The 6,519-nt window shown below is 42.6% G+C and overlaps 1 protein-coding gene across 1 annotated transcript in view; it reads right to left on the bottom strand.

Annotated features, from left to right (window-relative positions):
• PCDH11X (protocadherin 11 X-linked) overlaps positions 1 to 6,519 on the bottom strand; it is a 508,571-nt gene that overhangs the window by 2,533 nt on the left and 499,519 nt on the right. The gene's annotated exons all lie outside the window — the stretch shown is intronic.

Here is a 6,519-nt window from a genome sequence, read left to right as displayed (position 1 = left end):
GGTCTATAAGTGAACTGTGGCAAATCTGAGGTACCAGCTCAGAATGAGGGAGAAGAAACTTGATGGCAGAGGGATATGTCCATTCCAGTGTAGAAAGGTACTTCAAAGTATTTAGGCATTTACTTGAATTTTTACCTCAAGGTAATATATCAACAAAATATATCAGACAACATAGAAAAACAGAGAACTTTGTACTAGATGGTAAGAACTCCCTCTCTCAGTGATGGGACGGGTGGCTTTTATTAAAATGGTAATGCTCCCCTCTGAAGGGACACCACCTTGTAGTGGTGGAGGGGCTTCTGTGTTTCAATGACTTAGAGGGCTATGCTGAAGGGTTACCCTTATCAGACAGGCCTCTGAGGAGAAACCAGACAAAGAGTGTCCCAAACTGGGAGAGTGGTAAGATGGTGACCTGAAGTTCGTATGCCCAACGGCCCAGCTGGCCTCTGAGGTTCTGTCTTCTTTATGTAAATTCCCTCTCTGCAATTGCACTTTCCTTAACTGAGAGGAAGAGAACAACCGGTGGTCAGCTGCTGATGGCCAGCATTTTGTCTCCTGAGCAGCAAGTGCGGGACCACTGCGCGTCGAACTGCCCACAGATGAAAGGGTTGGCGAGTCCTTTGATTAGCACCGGCGAAGGAGCATCAACGCTCTTGGACCTGGAAAAACAACTCCATTGCTCCCGAATTATTCAACCACCATGTCGAAAGGAGTGGAGGAGTGAGTTAGAGGCATAAGCTGAAACGCAGGACGTTTACAGCAGAACCCGAATCGGCAGAACCACTCCTAAACACGTCAAGAGAAATCACCTTGGAGTTTTTGGCTTCCATGGAGGTTACATTGAATGTCATCTGGAAGGCGCTTCGGGACCTGACGACGGTAGTAAATAACTTTGTTTCAGATATAATCTTATTGGAGAGTTACATGGACAATTTGACTGAAACCTTTGAGAATGAAAAATTGATATAATAAATGAAGTTCTACACAAGCTAGAAGTGGTTATGATCCTGAAAATGATAATGGACCAGAAACTTTGAATGATAAGGTGGATGTTATTGTGGATGATTAATGTCGAGATTATTGTTTTTCCCAGAGTTCCAGGTATGACTCCTCAGAAATATTTCCTTAATTATTACTTCGAAAGGAGTGAAGCCTGTGAAAACTGGGATTGCTTTAATCAGTGGGATTTGAATTAGAGACTTAAGTATATGTATTGTTAAATAATTTCTGGTTTTTAGAAGAGAGAAAATGTAATCAGATGTATTATTTCTAACTAAAATCTGGACAATAAGTATGTTCTCAATGAAATGAATTGACTATACACTGTATTTGGTCTTGAAGAAGCCAACCCAATGAATTAGATGAGTAATATCTGGGGATAATCAGGTTAATACCATGTTTTCTTTTTTCTGTTTACTGTTTAATTGATCTTGTCTTATCTCACTCACCCTATTTTTCTTCACTTTGTGGTCTAGTTGGGATTGTTTTCCTCTTACTTGTATTAATGTGCAGTCATCTCTGTATTACTGTTTGCAAGTGACCCTTGTAAAATGAAAAGTTATAAATACAGTAAATGATTAAAAAAATAAAATGGTAATGCTACCAAAGTTATTATATCCCCTCCAATGTCTGCATATCTCGATAAAACATAAGGACGAGCAAGTGCTACACTCTGTATTCAGTAAGATTATTTGGAGACCTAAAGCTGCTAGAATTGGACTTTATAAATTAACTTTGGATAGGTCCCAAGGGGGACACTGCCAGGACATTTGGATGAATGGATTCACCCTTATGTCTTTATTAATTTGGTGCATGCTCCAGAGACAAAGATTGAGCACTCTAGAACTATTTTTCAATTTATGCAACCCTTCAGACTTCCCTGGAAATGGTGAAGACAAAAACAGAGAAAGTTGTATAAAGCGTTTTTTTTTAATGCTTAATGGGTAATCCAGACTTTCCACCTGGGATGGGCACCTCTGTCTTTCAAACCTGCGAGGAAAAAGGTTGTAGTACGCTGGGACAACTTTTAAAGGTAGGACAGGGATCCTTTCCGTCTTTTGCTCGGGTAAAGGAAAAATGGGGACTCCCAAACACAAATGTTTGGTCCTATTTGCAAGTTCGAATTTACTTTGAACAATTACAGCACCAACACAGATTAGCTCTGGAATATGGGGTGTTAGATAAACAAACTCTTTACATAGAATAAGTTATTGAAAGAATCCTATTCTCTTGGGTCGTAGACAAACTTGGACAGGACCTGGACTCATGATGTGGGATATAGCTGTGACAGTCCTCAGTTTTTGTTTTTTTTGCAACCTTATATGACATGATATAATCGACCGAATTGGAGGAGACTCAATATAAGATTCTGCATAGATCATATGTTATGCGAGAAAGGGAGCATATATGGGATTCTGAGAGGGATAGAAATGTCTTAAATGCAAAATTCATAAGGGGACGTTAGTACATGCATTCCTAGAATGCCCTAAGTTGACAATTTGAATGGATGTCTTCAAAATCCCAGTCCACTGAGCATTCATTCCATCATTGTGCAATGAATGTTTAGTGGACTGGGATTTTGGAGGTCTGTTATTGGGAGACTAAAGAACTCTTTTAGAACAAAATGTGACAAAATCACAAAGCCAATTTATATATATATATATATCTGCATTGTTGGTTAAAAAAGGCAATTTTGAAATATTGGGCTGTGGAAGAAGTGAATGCAAGAAAGTGCACATTATGAAATTTGCTCAATAGAAGGCCGCCACAAGAAAAAGAAACAATGTTATAAAAAGCTCTGGCAAAAGTTTTTTAAGACTGTTGCTCCCCAAGTGTATCATAATCTATATAAATAATTCTCACCTTGAAAATTCTGAAGCTCACTCTGTGCCAGGGAAACACTGAAGCCCTGTATGCTAGGCTGTCAGAACCACTCACTGTCACTCATGCACCACTCACTTTCACTCATAGAACCACTCTCAGCCACGCCCCTTCCACACATAATCCGCAACCCCAACGTTCTAAATGAAGCTACCACTTCCGTTTTTCAGGTGGCACAGATCGGAATTTTCTCCATGAGTGTCTGCCCCGCCCTCGCGTCACAACGTGATGACGTCGAGGGAGGGGCTATGACACTCAGCGAATCGCCAGTTCCACTGCCCTCCGACGCTCCACCCCCCCAAGCTCGACACACAGTGACAAACAGCGACCTATGCAGGGGGAGGAGTGCCGTCCAAACAGCTGATCCGACGCGATCCCGAAGCTGCTGCCCTCGAAAAAAGAACGAGGCACCTGCGCCCTCCCGACCCTGCCTTCCTGCATCCTCCCGATCCTGCCGTCCAAACAGCTCACCACACTGCCGCGGTCCCGAAGCTGTCACCTTCCAAAAAACAACGAAACACCTCAGGAGACTGAGGAGAAGGTTGGTGTGTATCAGGCAGGGGGAGGAGTAACGAGGGTCACACATCAAGTGGCATGGAGGGCTGGAGGACAAGAAGGTGGGTGTGTAGCAGGCACGGGAAGGAATAACGAAGATGGCTGATCAAGAGGCAGGGAAGGCCAGAGGAGCAGGAGGTAAAACATGTCAGTGCTAGCAGGCAGGGGGAGGAGTACCGAATAACGCGGATCAAGTGGCATGGAGGGCTGCAGGAGGAGTAGGAGGTGGGGAGAGAGGCAGAGGGGGGAGGCCCCTTGGCAAGCAGGCAGGCACTGGCACACACTCTCATCCCCCCCCCTACACACATACACACACTCTCTCTCTCTGAGAAACACACTGTCTCTCACAAACACACTTGCACACACTAACTCTCTCTGTCTCTCACAAACACACACTTGCATCTGGCAGGCAGGGAAGAGGGATGGAAGGGGACTACCTTGGGGGAGGGGGGCACCCTGGCACAAACTCTCATTCCCACACACACACTCACTCTCTCTCTTTCTCTCTGTCTGTCACAAACACACACACTTGCTACCACCTGTTTCATTACACACACTCTCTCTCACACACAAACACTGACACACTCTTTCTCTCTCATTCTCGCTCTGACACACACACTCCATCTCTCACACACACTCTTTCTCAAACATACACTCCGAGGAAAATCTTACTAGCGCCCATTTCATTTCTCACAGAAACGGGCCTTTTTTTACTAGTATTCTAATATTTGGTGTCAACTTCAAAATGCTACTTCATGTCCTTAGAGTCTTGATTTAATTTTCAGGTACATTAGGAGCAGAAAGCCTGTAAGGGAGTCAGTTGCACCATTAAGTTCTCAGAGAGAATAAGGCCATAGCAGACAGACTTTTGCTAAGCAGGAAAAATTGCCTTAGCATGCGTGCAGGAATGACCCGCATAAGCACGTGCTAAGGCCACTTTTTACCGCAGTTTGGTAAAAGGGCCCCTAAATTAATTCTTTCCTTCATTCTTTACTGGGAAGGATATAAGGGAACTAACTACCTGTGCCAGAAATGATTATTTTAAGGATAACAATATAGAGAAACTGAAATACTGGTGAAATTAGAAGATATTAATAAGTCAAATCAGCAAATTTAAGAGCAGTAAACCACCTGAACTGGATGATATACACACTAGAATATTACTACTATTGTTATCTTTAACCCAGTGATTCTCAAACCTGGTCCTGGAGGCACCCCAACCAGTCAGGTTTTCAAGATATCCAAAATGAATATTCATGAGAGAGGTTTGCATGCAGTGGAGGCAGTGCATGTAAATCTCTCTCATGAATATTCATTGCAGATATCCTGAAAACCTGATTGGCTGGGGTGCCTCCAGGACCAGGTTTGGGAACCACTGCTGTAACCTGTCAGTAAAACTGTCCACAGTACTGAAACTGGAAAGTGGCCTATGAAACAGTCATTAAACAAAAAAAAGTATTCTGGGACAATCCAGGAAATTACTGAACATATGGACAAACGTGGTTTAATGGGACAAAGTAAACAATAATTAAGCCAAGGAAAGTCTTGCTATATTTTATGATGGTATGAGTAAACATGGTGAGCAAGTGTATCTAGATTTTCAGAAAGCGTTTGACAAAGTCCCTTATGAGAAATTCCTGAGAAAGTTAAAAAGCCATGGGATAGGAGGCAATGTTCTACTGTGGATTGTGAAATAGTTACAAAGGACCCTGCATTTGGCTGATCCTTTATAAAATAGAGTGATAATTTTCCATGTTCTGACCTGGCCATCGTAACTGCCCTGTCCACATTTTTTTCTAAAACTAGGCTTCATGTGTGGAAAGTTGTTAAGAAGTCAATTAAAAATCTTTCCATCTAAGCAATGCACATACGTTTGTAAATAAAAGCTTGTTACTGTCATAGTACACCAGTGGTCTGGCATTCACAAGTCCCTGGCCCACATATGTAACCCAGATAACACTCTTTTATCACACAATTCAAATCTAATATGCTTGAAAATTAGTATTCAGTGAGGTTTAGTTAACAAAGAGCCTGCATTTAGCATGTCTGGTGCTCCTTGTTACTATTCTAGAGGATTTTGAAGTGTTTGAAATTTCCTCATCACATTCTTTGGGATTGTAGCATAGAAAGTATTACAGTAATCCAAGGGACATAACACTAATGCATTCAATAGACCTGATTGATCAAGGAATGATACTAATTACAGAATAGCATACATTTCTGAATTTAAACTGCTTGTATTTTTTAGGAGGCTTCTTCACAAAACACAGAACTCTGTCGCAGCATCCCAGTTAAATTTTCTCGTACAGAGTATCTCAGATTTCTGTCTGTTTAGTACCAGTTGGACATCAGGGCAGGGCCGCCGTCCCCCACGATCATCGCCGCTGCCGCCCCCCCCCCCCCCAGGATCAAAATTGCCGCACGTCCATTTTGGGTCTGTGAACTTACTGCCAGCCATTGACCTAGTGGTAAAGTCTCACACGGTAACTGGGCAGTAATGAACTAAGCGCATCATATGCCACTTGGTGCGTGTCCGATACGTGCGTCCAAAAATAAAAATTATTTTTTGGCCGCACGTATCAGATATGTGCCAAAAATGAAATTACCGCAAGAGCCACGCGGTAGCCAGGCACGTTGGGTGCACGTAGACGCTTAAGCGGCTTAGTAAAAGGACCCCTAACTGCATAAATAGGACCACATAAAACTCTGTCCTATGTTTATGTGGTTCATCATAGCTGTTTAAGTGCTGAATATCACACACAACTTAACATGATTTAAGCAACAGTTCCCAGTAGTGGGCTTTGATGGGATATAGGGGGTCTTTTACTAAAGCTTAGCTTGTGTTATCTGCAGCACAGCCCATAGGAATAAAATGGGCCCTGCTGCAGATAACTCGAGCTAAGTTTTAGTAAAAGACCCCCATAATTATCTGAAACTGTAGTTAATGCCTATCCAAAGACAGAGAAGATATCTCCTCTCTGAAACATGTGCCAAAAAGTGGCCAACATTGCAGTCAGCACGTGGGTTTCCCATGCGTTGTGGCCACTTTTAGCTTGGCAGTAAAATGGCCACATTCATGGGTTT

The sequence above is a fragment of the Microcaecilia unicolor genome, chromosome 7 (assembly GCF_901765095.1).
Source record: "Microcaecilia unicolor chromosome 7, aMicUni1.1, whole genome shotgun sequence".
Taxonomy (NCBI): Eukaryota; Metazoa; Chordata; class Amphibia; order Gymnophiona; family Siphonopidae; genus Microcaecilia; species Microcaecilia unicolor.
This window is presented reverse-complemented; position numbering and strand designations above follow the sequence as displayed.